This window comes from Bombina bombina, chromosome 4 (genome assembly GCF_027579735.1).
Source record: "Bombina bombina isolate aBomBom1 chromosome 4, aBomBom1.pri, whole genome shotgun sequence".
NCBI lineage: Eukaryota > Metazoa > Chordata > Amphibia > Anura > Bombinatoridae > Bombina > Bombina bombina.
This window is the reverse complement of record NC_069502.1, coordinates 981,167,720-981,182,461: the sequence shown is the minus strand read 5'-3', so window position 1 is coordinate 981,182,461 and position 14,742 is coordinate 981,167,720.

Sequence of the window (14,742 nt, the reverse complement as noted above, 5' to 3'; positions counted from 1 at the left end):
TATTGTTGTACATGACATGGTAAAAAAAGACAGGCTAACAAATATATTTTAAACTTTTCTATTGCTTATAATCGAATATTATTTTTTAGAGTACCTGTTTCCAATTGCATAATTAACTTTAACCATCAGCTTTCACTGCCTCACATTCTAACTCAAGTGAATATTTTTCAGTGTTCTATCTAAATTTAGTTTGGTGTCTGAAATGAATGTTCAGAAGCTATCAGCTCTGAAATGCCTGGTGCCAAATTGTCTGAGCACTGATTATATTCCAAATTGAACTTATTACTTTGCATTAAAAGACAATGAGGCACATATATATATATTATATGGTTTGGAAAATCTCTTATCAACATGATTTGGTTTGTTTATATCACAACATGGTGGAAGTGTTTCAACATATTATTCTCATGTTGAAGAATAGATCCTGACACTTCCATTTTTAATGCTGAAGCAGCTGCTAGTTTTGCATGCATTGCTTCTGATGCCAGCTCTCAGCCCTTGGCATGGTGACAAAGATACACTTTATGCCAAGATGAGAAAAATCAATTTAAATGCTTGAAAGATAGATATATTACTTCAGAACACTACATTTTACTTTTCTAGTTATGGAAAAGGTCTATGATTCTATGGAATGATTAATGTATGCTTCCAGAATATCATATGCTCAAACATATATTCTGCTAGACTAAATAATATTATATTAAACAAATATTTCAGGAAAAAAGTATGTCGGTTATGAGCTAAGTATAGGAACATATTTTTTCCTACATTTTATAAAATAGCATTTTTTTTTTGTGAGATATGGGTATTTATTTAAAATAAAAATATTGTTATACCAAATCTTTATGCATGAATCTAACCTAAAATTTTAAGAACGTATAGCTATACAAAATGTTTAAAATAAAATGTATTTTTAGTGCCTCTATTTTGTAGATTATGTTCTAATTAGAGAATTAATAATCTGACTTACTTTTCTCAAGGATTTTAATTCAGTTACCGCTAGATTTAGAGTTCTGCGGCCAAAGGGGTGCGTTAGCTACGCGTGTTTTTTTTCCCTCGCACCTTTTAAATACCGCTGGTATTTAGAGTTCACAGAAGGGCTGCGTTAGGCTCCAAAAAGGGAGCGTAGAGCATAATTTACCGCCAATGCAACTCTAAATACCAGCATTAGAAAGATCCCATTGAAAAGATAGGATACGCAATTGGCGTAAGGGGATCTGCGGTATGGAAAAGTCGAGGCTGGAAAGTGAGCGTTAGACCCTTTCCTGACTGACTCTAAATACCAGCGAGCGGCCAAAACCAGCGTTAGGAGCCCCTAACGCTGGTTTTGACGGCTAACGCAGAACTCTAAATCTAGGCGTTAGTCTTGCCAATTGTAAATTAAAATAAAGAAATTGATTTATTTGGGGGAGGTTACTGATGGTGAAATGGTGGGGTATAAGCATTGGGGGATCACGTGGATGATTAGATTTAGTTAGAGGCTACTAATGGTGAAATCATAGGATGTTTAACATTAAGGGGTTGTGACTCGACAGTCTACAGATAGAAAAGTAGATTTGAGGAGGGAACAGGCCAGCTATTAGGGTAAGTAATTCTTGTGAAGCGAGGTCCCAATTAAGTTTAATAGTGGTGGGAGATCTTTAGGGTTATCTGCTGTCAAGGGGACAAATTTTGCTTTACAGTAAGGGGAATAAGGTCAGCCTTAATCACTATTTGTTTTGGGTAAGGTTGCAGTTATGGTTCATTACAGTTGGGGGAATTGAGACAGCATGTTTTGTACTTTTTTTGCAGTAGGGAGAAGGTTTCTGTTATGGTAAATAGTAAAAAAAAGTACTATGCGGAGATTGGTAGTGAAGGTCAATGTGCTATAACACTGGTACCTATGTAATATAAGTACTAATGTTATAGCATTTCAGGTCAGAATTTTACTGGTGGCTGATCACAAGGACCAAGTTATCACTAAACACTAGTATTGTGAATGTGATCTGAGGACCAGTTGCTCAAATTAAGCCACTACAACATTGATCAACTACCTTGTGATTCTCCACAAAAAAATGTGAACAAAAATGATGGAATTAAGAAACACAAATTTATGCTAAACAATTCATAACAATGGGCTCCATTTATCAAGCAGCGGATGCTGCTTTGGAGGCCCATAATGGCGTGCTAACTGTTTTATGAAAGCGAGAGCTTTTCTGTGGCTTTTCACGCTACGGAAATATTACGACTTGAAATTAAATGCGTTCACTTGATTGCTATCGTGTTTTACACGTGCCGAGTTAGCAGGACTTCAGAGCTTGCGTAAAGCGAAAGTGAAGTTGCATAAAACATAACATAAATACATCTAAAAGTACAGTTACACTCATGCAAACACTTCCTGATGAAATTTATTTAAAAAAAAATTAATAAGAACTCAACGATAGATGGTATAAGGTTTTTGAAAAAAAAAGGGCTGCATACATAAACATGTACAAATATTTCATTTACTGGAACAAAATAGAAAAAAAAACGATGGCCCTACAAGTGTTGTTTCCCAGATAGATAGTGTAAATTATTCATAGAATAGTATTGTTTACAGTGGCCTACTGGAAAAGAGGAGGTGCTGTACACAGAAGATAATTATATTTACAAAAATCCAGCGAGAACACTGGAAAGGTGTGTGCGTAAATTGCACTCTACAACACTATAAAGTTTAATTTCAAAGTTAACCAAAGTAATCATTCCCCGAAAAGAAAGTGCTTAATTCAACATATCACTAAGTGAAATAGATTATTCACGTAAATATTCATTGGATCTTTTCATTCTCAACGGTTTGTTCATAATATTAATATTGCAACTGTTTGTAGTACCATCTTGGTTAATAAATAAGGGATCTGGACTAAAATAAATATACAGGCTTCAGTGGAGTATAATATTGCACAAGTATGTAGTTAAATATACAGCGTTATTTGTTAATATACTTGTACTTAATATTCCTAAAATTTAGGAGTTGTTAAAATTTCCGTTTGGATTTCTCCCCATTAGTGTATATGAATAACTAGCAATATAAGGGTAATCCAGAGCGAAGCCGTATTTACTTCAATTACAGGCGACACAATTCATCAGCCATAACCACATATATAATGGGGTAAGTATAATTTGGCAGTATCGAAAGCACCATATAGACCACAGTTGCTATTAAAAGGAAAGACTCCACGCTCCCCCTGACATGTTTTGCCATTAGGCTTTATCAAAGGCGGAGTCGCCGCCTTGTTTCCGGCTTTTTATAGGCTGGTTCTCTTATGACGTTAGGATTTGTACACTTGCTGATTGGTCCATCAGGTGGGCATGAATATAATGCCCACGTCGTACTCCATAATATCAGAGTGTGTTTAGAATGGCTACCTGGCAACATGAATAGAAATATCATCTGTTAATAATAGTTCACATGGGTAGATATATTTATAATTTTGTGACAGTGTAATTTCAGAGCGTATTTGGAATAATTATCTGGCAACGAGAATAGCGATATAATTTGTTAATGATACTTCTTATGGGTGGATACATTTCTAATTTTGTGACAACGTTCCACTTTAAAAAGTGATAATAGGTACATATGGGGTCATATGTGTATTGTGTTGGTGTTAAATATAAAGACATGGGAATAGTGCTCTTGTATGTTTTAACAATCAATTATATAAAAATAAATGTAATAAAGTGATTAAAACAATTATTGATACCTCATTGTATAGTGCAAATATGTGTTGAATGTGAATAAAAATGAATATGAATGAAGAAAGGGGAGATGAAAGTGAAAATTACCATATACTAGTGTGAGATTTACTCTATATACATTTGTATTACTACTAGATTAATAATGTGAGGGGGTGAAACACAAATAAGTGAATAGGAATGTCATTTATTATGAGAATCCCAATGATGTCTATTTATTAATTTCTTATTGCTTTAACAATAATGCTATTCATATTAGGTTGTTGTAAGTAATTACATTTTAAATAATGTCTCATATCTGATAAGAGGTTTTATAAGAAGCAGTAGTACTTATTTTGCTCATTTAGCCCTTTGGGATAGACAGAAACTAGTAAGTATATCCATCTACATTCGGCTCTGAGCAAAGCTTGTTCTACATTAACCCCCCCCCCTAATTCCACATAAAATGATGGTACATAAAAAAATGTAATGCGACAGAGGTAAGAATTTTTCCCTCTTCTTGATATTGAATGGAATTTTAATATTCATGATGTTGTGTTCTTGGAGTCTAGTACAAATATGTGTATGTATGTAGATAGATAGATAGATAGATAGATAGATAGATAGATAGATAGATAGATAGATAGATAGATAAATAGATAGATTTGTATATATATATATATATATGTACTCAAGTATTTATGTTTTTTACTGTATATTTACTGTACATATTTACCATTAAAATGTTCTTCACTTACAGGATAATGTACTTTTATTAAAAATAAATATTTCTACATATTTCTATATATACCTATACCTGTATATATATTCTTATAGATATTTAGGTATAGATATGTATTTTACATGAACAGTATCACATATATATAGAAATATATATTTAATAATAATAATAAGTACATTGTTTTCTATGTGAAGAACATAGGAATATCAAATATTGCTAACGCGCATCGAGGTTCGCAAATTAGGACAAACGTAGTCGAGTTAGTGCACTTGAAAAAATGCTATCTTCAATGCTAGTTCTTGGAATATTAAATATAAACTATTAAAAAACATTAATAAAAATGATTAACATTATTATACATACTGTAAAAATATAGATACATTTTATGGATTATTAATAAATGTTATTAATATTTTGTAATATTTTATATTTAGAGAATGAGCATTGAAGATAGCATTTCTTCATGTGTGCTAACTTGGCCACGTTAGATCTAAATTGCAAAACTCCAAAGTGTGTTACACATTTTACATTCCTAATTAATGTACTGTTTATTATTAAATATATATTCCTATATATTTCTGATACTGTTAATGTAAAATACATATCTATACCTATATATCTATAGATATACAGGTATAAGTATATATACTGTGTAAAAAATATATATAAATATATATGTCAAAAGAGAGAAAACAGCACTCCTGAGATAGAACAAAGCTAGAATAACTTCCATGCTTGTTCATTTTTATTGCAACAGAGTACATTGAGCACTTACGAGACCACCACAAACATCTCAGCAAAGATATATCATAGTAAAGCTGCATTATTACCATATCAAGGATCAATTATTACAGGCAACTAGATCATTAAAAATTATCTGATTTGATGGACATTTGATACAAGTATACTCTGACCATGCACCTATAACCCTCCATAAAAGAAGAGAGTTAAAACCAATTCTAACAACGTAAACATCAGAACGAATCAAATATAGATGGAACTTTCCATTCTGGCTCTATTTCACCTATCAAAACTCCACTTACTCATGTTCCACGCTGGAAGAAGGGGAAAGCATACTAAGAAGATTGCAATTATTAAGACATAACGACACTATCACAGATTTACCAAAGTCTCAAAGAAAACTACTCTGTAAAGAATAGACAACAGTAGAACATTCTAAACGACCCAGAAGAGAAAGACATGGATCCAAAAGCTCAGATTGGTCAGAACACCCACCAGATGATGACACCCTGCAGACATGACCTGAGTGCCAGAAATGAATACTTTCTATCTTACATACACCTAAAGGTGGTAATGAATCTCTACTGAACGCAGACTGACATAAAGGGACAAAATAAAAGCTTCTAAAGAAAAAAAAAAAATGTGAAAAAAAGAAAACATCCGAAAGGTGAAGTAGTATCTTAATGATACATTATCCCCCAACCTATACCCTCACTCCTCCCCCCACACCTATCCCCCTCTCTTGCTCTTCTCCCAGGGCACCATAACAATGCTACTTTATGTACAACTTCAATTAATCCCTTCCCTAAATCTCTTCTCCCAACCCTCCCCCCTCCCCAACCACTGGTTCATATTTTAATGTTATTTCAAAGTTTGCTGTAACTCAATTGTTGTAGAGAGTTACTTTTGTTAAAGATAAATGTTTTTTATGAATGTACTTATTTGTTATTGTGTCTGTTGCACAAATGTCACACTGACACAGACAACAAGGTCTTTTATGCACTTACCTTATCATTTATATATAAAAAAACATGACAAGGCAGACAGAAAAAACTATAAACAAGCTTATCATAAGTCCACACTCAAACACACAAGAGCACAATGTATGCCACCACATCAGAAAAAACTAATGACACGTATTTATGGCACCTACTAAAATCATATCCCACAATGTAACATCAAACATCAAAATGCGAAAAGCACTGACAGAATACAAAACTCATAACGCACATATAGTCCTACTACAGGAAACCCATTTTACTAAGATATTCACACCCAAATATTGGGACAAAACTTTTCCAAAACAATATCATGCCACCAGCAGCAGGAAAAAATACTGTGGAGTGTCTATATTACTCCACACATCACTTAACTTTAAAGAAGAGGAAATCATAGCTGATAAAGATGGCAGATATTTTATATTACGAGGCCACATCCATAACACACCGGTCCTAAAAGCAAATATATATGCCCCAAATGAAAAACAAGCAGCTCCCTTTTTTCAAAAATTAGCCATCTCTTGACACAGTGGAAGAAATATAGAATGATTATAGGGGGGATTTTAACTTAACTATAGACGACACAATTGACAGAACAGGAACCACCAAACAAAAAGGACACAGACTAGACCCAACACACACATTAATAAGAGATTTCATAACGGACCATAATCTAATTGACGGATGGAGATCTCTAAATCATGGTAAAAAAGACTACACCTATCACTCACCAGTACACAACTCCTTTATCAGGATATATTATGTACTACTAAGCCAAATACTGACCCCCCTCATCACAAAAACCCCAATTTTAAACTGTCCGTGGTCAGATCATGCGATGGTAGCAGTAAATATTGCTGGAGTGGTAAATATTAAAAGAACACGCTCATGGGGGCCCATTTATCAAGCTCCGAACAAAGCTTGAAGGGCCGTGTTTTTGGCAAGTCTTCAGATTCGCCAGAAACACCAGTTATGAAGCAGCGGTCTAAAGACCTCTGCTTCATAACCCTGTCAGCCTGCTCTGATGATGCGGACAGGAATCACTGGAAATCAACCCGATCGAGTACGATCGGGTTGATTGACACCTCACTGCTGGTGGCCAATTGGCCGCGAGTCAGCAGGGGGCGTAGTTGCACCAGCAGCTCTTGAGAGCTGCTGGTGCAATGTTAAATGCGGAGAGCGTATTGCTCTCTGCATTCAGCAAGGTCTTGCGGACCTGATCCGCACTGTCGGCTCAGGTCCACAAGACCTTTGATAAATAGACCCCATTGGCTCTAAATCCTAACGTACTTAAAGATAAATTACTAATACAGAAATTTAAAACGGAAATCAAATCATTTATACTGATCAACGAGGGTTCAACTACTAATCCTATTTATACATGGGGGGAACTAAAAGCTTTCATAAGGGGACTACTTATAACTGAATCAAACAAGCAAAATAAACTTAAGAGACAAAAAATAGAGGCTATACAACAAGACATGTCATCCTTAAAACAACAGCTTAAGACAAAAAAGGGAAGCACTAGACAAACTATTAACAGGGAAGGTAAACAGATCCAAAAAAATTGTAGATACTCTTTACTTCATTCATGCTATAAAACTGAATAAAATGCTAGCAAATAAACTTAAGGATATCACTAGAGACAAATCTGTTCCACAACTACTCACTCCTACAGGCAAACTGACTAAAACCCCCTTAGATATAGCTAATATAATTTCTAAATACTACCAGAGACTTTACAATCTTCCCACAGAACAAACAAAGACTAATAGAGATGCAGATCTCCTTAAATATCTAGAAGACAGCATGCTTCCCATGGTCTCCTCCATAGAAGCGGATCAACTAAACACCCCTATTACATCTCAAGAAGTCAAATTAGCTATCAAGGACCTTAAAATAAACAAAGCCCCAGGGCCAGACGTCTATTCTGGAGTTTTTTTTTATAAAATGTTCTCTGATATTCTAATTCCACAACTAACAATACTGTTCAATGCTATTATGCAAGGCAATACAATTCCACAAGAGATGCTTCTGGCTAGGATATCAGTAATACCCAAACCTGGGAAAAATGAACAATTTTGCCAAAATTACAGACCAATCTCATTAATAAAGCAGGACATTAAATTGTTCACCAAGATCTTGGCGTATTTTTTGAATACCCCTTTAATTAAATTGATACATTCAGATCAAGTAGGCTTTGTGAAATCCCGAGAAGCTCCTGATAATATACAGAAACTAATAGATCTCATCTATTTTGCTTCTATAAATGCAATGCCTTCTCTCTTCCTTTCGTTGGATGCTGAGAAGACATTTGATAGAGGTCATTGGGAATATATGCTCGCAATATTGAATAAGGTGGGAATATTGGGGGGCATTCCATAAAGCACTTTATTCCCTATATTCCACACCAGCAGCATACATTAAACTAGAAGGATATCAATCAAAACATATTACAATAAGAAATGACACTAGGCAGGGGTGCCCTTTATCACCTTTGTTATTTGCCCTCTGCATTGAACCCCTAGCTATAAAAAATAGAGATAATCCGAATATCTCTGGTATCCAGATAGCCAATAAAAACTACAAGGTATCCCTATTTGCAGATGATGTAATACTGACACTGACAAAGCCCCTTAAATCTTTACCACATCTATATCATCTATTACAACAATTTAGCATCCTATCAGGCTACAAAATAAACAAAGACAAATGTAAGTCAATGTGTACTCACCTATCGCCAACAACTAAAAAATTAGTAGAACTCAAATCAGCCAATAGGATTTCAGTAGCTCTCATCCTATTGGCTGATTTGAATTTACCAAATCAAATCAGCCAATAGGAATGCAAGGGACACCATCTTGAATCGCGTACCTTTTATTAAAGATTCAGTGTACGGCAGCGACCCTATAAAGAGGATGCTCCATGCCGGATGTCTTCAGGATGGACCCGATCCGCGCCGCCGGGATGAAGATAGAAGATGCCTTCTGGATGAAGATAGAAGAGGTCGCCTGGATGAGGACTTTGCCCCCTGGTTGAAGATAGAAGAGGCCGCTTGGATGAAGACTTCTCGCTGCCTGGATGAGGACTTTGCCGCCTGGATGAAGATCGTTCAAGCGGGACTTCAAAAACTGTAAGTGGATCTTCGGGGGTTAGTGATAGGTTTTTTAATGGTTTTTTTTGCGTGTTTTTTTTTTTTAGTTTAGGTTTTGGGCTTTTCATAAAGAAGCTAAATGCCCTTTTAAGGGCAATGCAAAAGAGCTAAATGCCATTTCAAGGGCGATGCCCATACAAATTCCCTTTTCAGGGCAATGGTTAGCTTAGGTTTTTTTAAGATAGGTTTTTTTTTATTTTTCTGTTTGGGGGGGGTGGGAGTTTTGTAATGTTAGTGGGTATTTGTATTTTTTTTTCAGCTAAAAGAGCTGTTTAACTTAGGGCAATGCCCTACAAAAGACCTTTTTAAGGGCTATTGGTAGTTTATTGTAGATTAGTTTTTTTTATTTTGGGGTGTTTTTTTAAATGGGTATTAGAATAGTAATACATTTTAATATTTTTGATAATTTGTTTGTTATTTTGTGTAATGTAATTTTTTTTTTGCTTTGGGGGGGATTTTTATTTTTAGATTAGGGCTTGGGCATTTCATAAAAGAGCTGAATGCCCTTTTAATGGCAGGAAAAATAGCTAAATGCCCTTTTCAGGGCAATGGGTAGATTAGATTTTACTTTAGTTTTATTTTCTGGATTTGGGGGGTGGAAGTTTGTAATTTTAGTGGGTCTTTGTATTTTTCTTTTTAAGCAAAAAAGCTGTTAACTTTATGCCGATGCCCTACAAAAGCCCCTTTTAAGGGACCTTGGTAGTTTATTATAGATTAGGGATTTTTTTTTATTTTGGGGTGGGTTTTAAAAGGGGTATTAGAATAGGAATAATTTTTATTTTTTTGTATAATTTTGTTTGTTATTTTTTGTAATGGTAGGTTGTTTTTTTTTTGTAATTTTAGTGTTTTTTATTTTTTTAATGGTAGGCTTTTTATTTTAGGTTTTAGTTTGTATATATTTTAACTAGGTAGTTAGTAAATAGTTAATAATAACTATTTTTTACTAACTAGTCTACCTAGTTAAAATAAATAACTTACCTGTGAAATAAAAATAAAACCTAAGCTAGTTACAATATAATTATTAGTTATATTGTAGTTAGCTTAGGTTTTATTTCACAGATATTTAGTTTTAAATAGGTATTATTTAGTTAATAACTGTAACTTTAATTTAGCCTTATTTTAATTATGTTATAGTTAGGGGGTGTCAGGGTTAGGTTTAGGGTTAGGGGTTACTAGTTTAAATTAGTTTATTGCGATGTGGGGAGCTTTCGGTTTAGGGGTTAATAGGTTTATTTAGCATATTTTGTTGTGGGGGGCTTGCGGTTTAGGGGATAATAGGTTTATTATAGTGGCAGTGGAATTGGGGCTTAATAACTTTAGTATAGTGGGGGCGATATGGACGGACGGCAGATTAGGGGTTAATAATATTTAAAGTGTTTGCGATGCAGGAAGGTGGCGGTTTATGTGTTAATAACTTTAGTATAGTTGCGGCAATGTCGCGGAGCAGCGGAATAGGGGTTTATTAACTTTAATATAGTGTTTGCGACGCGGGAGGGCCTCGGTTTATGGGTTAATAGGTAGTTTATGGGTGTCTAGTGCACTTTATAGCAGTTTAGTTATGAGTTTTATGTAACAGTTTTGTAGCATAAAACTCATAACTACTGCTCTCAGATTGCGAAATGGATCTTGTCAGTATAGGCTGTAATGCAAGCTTTTTAGCCTCACCGCAAAACTCGTAATGGCTGCGCTATGGAAGTCCCATGAAAAAACATAATTTTTACGTGTGTGGGACTGACATTGCATTATAGGCTAAAAGGCTTGAGGTACAGTTATACCGACAAGACTTGTAATGGCTGCGGTGCTGTTTTAATGTTGAAATGGCCATTTTTTCAGTGTTAAAGCACGAACGCATGGTTTTATTATTTACAATTCAGATTGAGAGTTACAGAAGTCACGGGGCCCACCCTTACTTACACATCCATAACCACACCTTTAGAATCCCTAGGCCTCACAAAAAACAGACAAAAAGGTTTAATACGGCTGCTATACCCTACTATTAACCTAAAACAAACAGAAAAAATGACAACACAAATAAAAAAATGGGAAACAGATCTGGGTAAAAAGTAGACCCTGCAAGAATGGGTTACGAACCTGACACAAGGCATTACGTTTACATACAATGCGAACCTCCAAGATAATTATTTAAAAAACGCTTACCGGTGGTACTTATACCCAACTAAAATTCATAATTCTGAGAACCCCGCTAGTAGGGTATGCTTCAGAAATTGTGGGGAGGAAGGCACATACCTACACATATGGTGGCAGTGCACAAAAATACACAATATTTGGGGGGAAAAGTTAAACTAATAAGAACCATATTTGAAGAAGAAATAAATATAGGTCCTGAACATGCACTCCTACACTACCCAATACAGGGACTCCTCTCGCGACAAAATAAACTTAGAGCCACAATCTGCACCGCAAGGAGAATTTGTATAGTCAGATTCTGGAAAACAGAACCCCATGGGGCCTATTTATCAAGCTCCGTATGGAGTTTGATGCCCCGTGTTTCTGGCAAGCCTTCAGGCTAAGGACCGCTGCTTCATAACCTGTCCGCCTGCTCTGAGGTGGCAGACAGACATCACCGAAAATCAACCCTATCCAATACGATCGGGTTGATTGACACCCCCTGTTATTGGCCGATTGGTTGTGAATCTGTAGGGGGCGGTATTGCACCAGCAGTTCACCAGAACTGCTGGTGCAATGATAAATGCCGAGAGCGTATGCTGTCGGCATTTATCGATGTGCAGCGGACATGATCCACAATATCGGATCATATCCGCTCTCACAATAGTAATTTGGCCCCGATAGCTTTAGAGTAATTGAGCAAAAGATAATACTAGACATGTGCAATTCGGTTCGGTTCGATTCGGAAATTCGGCAAATTCGGCAGATTCGGAGATTCGGATCGAACCAAATCTCCGAATTAAAATAGTGCTGAATCTACCGAATAAATCCGAATAACTTCGGATTTATTCAGATTTATTCGGATTTATTCGGTAGATTCGGATGGCCATGGATTACACTAGTATTGTACAGTATATTAGGTTATATCACTCTGCTAGGGGTTACACCTAATGTACAATACATAATACTAGTCTAATCTCACCTAACACTTACTGAAATTCTGAATTTCCGAACCGAACCGAAGCGAACTGAATCCAGCCGAATTTATTCAAATCCGAATGAATCCGAAACAAATCCGAACCAAATTTATTCTAATCCGAATGAATCCGAAACAAATCCAAACCGAATTGATTCAAATTTTTCTGAATTCGAATCGCTCCGAAACGAAATTAAAAAATATCCGAATCGATCCGAACCGAACCGAACTGAATTTTTTCTCCATGCACATGTCTAGATAATACATATATACCAGATGAGTAGTGTGGAAGCTGACTTACTATCTACCAAAGACCAATTTTTAGCAATATGGGAACCATGGATTATGTGCACTGAAGCTAGATAAGGGAACACAACCTCAATCTTACTCAAAAAAAAAAAGGGGGAACAAATAAGACAATACACCAGATCTTTTTTGGTACTTGTGTATGAGACTCTTGTAACTTAAATATTATTATTCAGTATGTATTGTAAACTCTTGTTAATTCACATATTGTTTTAGCTGTGTTCCCGACCTGTTAGGGGAAATGTTACACTTGAATATATATGTACTGAAATATATTCATCTTCTGTTTGCAACAGAAATTTTCTTTGAACATGTTATAAAATGTTGTAAAATTCAATTAAATATTATCATATAAAAATAGAAGTGATTGTAAGATGCTATACACAGAAAGCAGTGTAGAGAGATTTATATTGGCTGCAGGATTTAATTTTTAAAGAGCACCCCTGCTTCATGCTAACTTTGCTCTATTGAGCGAAGTGTCCCTTTCCAGTGAGCTCTGTTACTTTATAAAAGAGGCATCTCGCAACTCGGAAGGACTAACACTTTTTTTTACGATAATTCCATGAGAGCAGCCCCTGCAAGGGTCAGCGCAAAAAATTATGTCTGGTCCGATAGAACTTATATAATCTGGCCCAACTTCATTATTATTTTTATTTTTTAAAATAAAAGTCTATAAATGTATATATGTATATATGTAATTACATATAAACACATACAAATACATAAATACATATTATGTCCACCCATATAAACATTATATATATATATATATATATATATATATATATATATATATATATATATACAGGGAGTGCAGAATTATTAGGCAAGTTGTATTTTTGAGGACAAAAACAAACAAGTGACCAATATAGCCACCTTTCTTTGCAAGGACACTCAAAAGCCTGCCATCCATGGATTCTGTCAGTGTTTCGATCTGTTCACCATCAACATTGCGTGCAGCAGCAACCACAGCCTCCCATACACTGTTCAGAGAGGTGTACTGTTTTCCCTCCTTGTAAATCTCACATTTGATGATGGACCACAGGTTCTCAATGGGGTTCAGATCAGGTGAACAAGGAGGCCATGTCATTAGATTTTCTTCTTTTATACCCTTTCTTGCCAGCCACGCTGTGGAGTACTTGGACGCGTGTGATGGAGCATTGTCCTGCATGAAAATCATGTTTTTCTTGAAGGATGCAGACTTCTTCCTGTACCACTGCTTGAAGAAAGTGTCTTCCAGAAACTGGCAGTAGGACTGGGAGTTGAGCTTGACTCCATCCTCAACCCGAAAAGGCCCCACAAGCTCATCTTTGATGATACCAGCCCAAACCAGTACTCCACCTTCACCTTGCTGGCATCTGAGTCGGACTGGAGCTCTCTGCCCTTTACCAATCCAGCCACGGGCCCATCCATCTGGCCCATCAAGGCTCACTCTCATTTCATCAGTCCATAAAACCTTAGAAAAATCAGTCTTGAGATATTTCTTGGCCCAGTCTTGACGTTTCAGCTTGTGTGTCTTGTTCAGTGGTGGTCGTCTTTCAGCCTTTCTTACCTTGGCCATGTCTCTGAGTATTGCACACCTTGTGCTTTTGGGCACTCCAGTGATGTTGCAGCTCTGAAATATGGCCAAACTGGTGGCAAGTGGCATCTTGGCAGCTGCACGCTTGACTTTTCTCAGTTCATGGGCAGTTATTTTGCGCCTTGGTTTTTCCACATGCTTCTTGCGACCCTGTTGACTATTTTGAATGAAACGCTTGATTGTTCGATGATCACGCTTCAGAAGCTTTGCAATTTTAAGAGTGCTGCATCCCTCTGCAAGATATCTCACTATTTTTGACTTTTCTGAGCCTGTCAAGTCCTTCTTTTGACCCATTTTGCCAAAGGAAAGGAAGTTGCCTAATAATTATGCACACCTGATATAGGGTGTTGATGTCATTAGACCACACCCCTTCTCATTACAGAGATGCACATCACCTAATATGCTTAATTGGTAGTAGGCTTTCGAGCC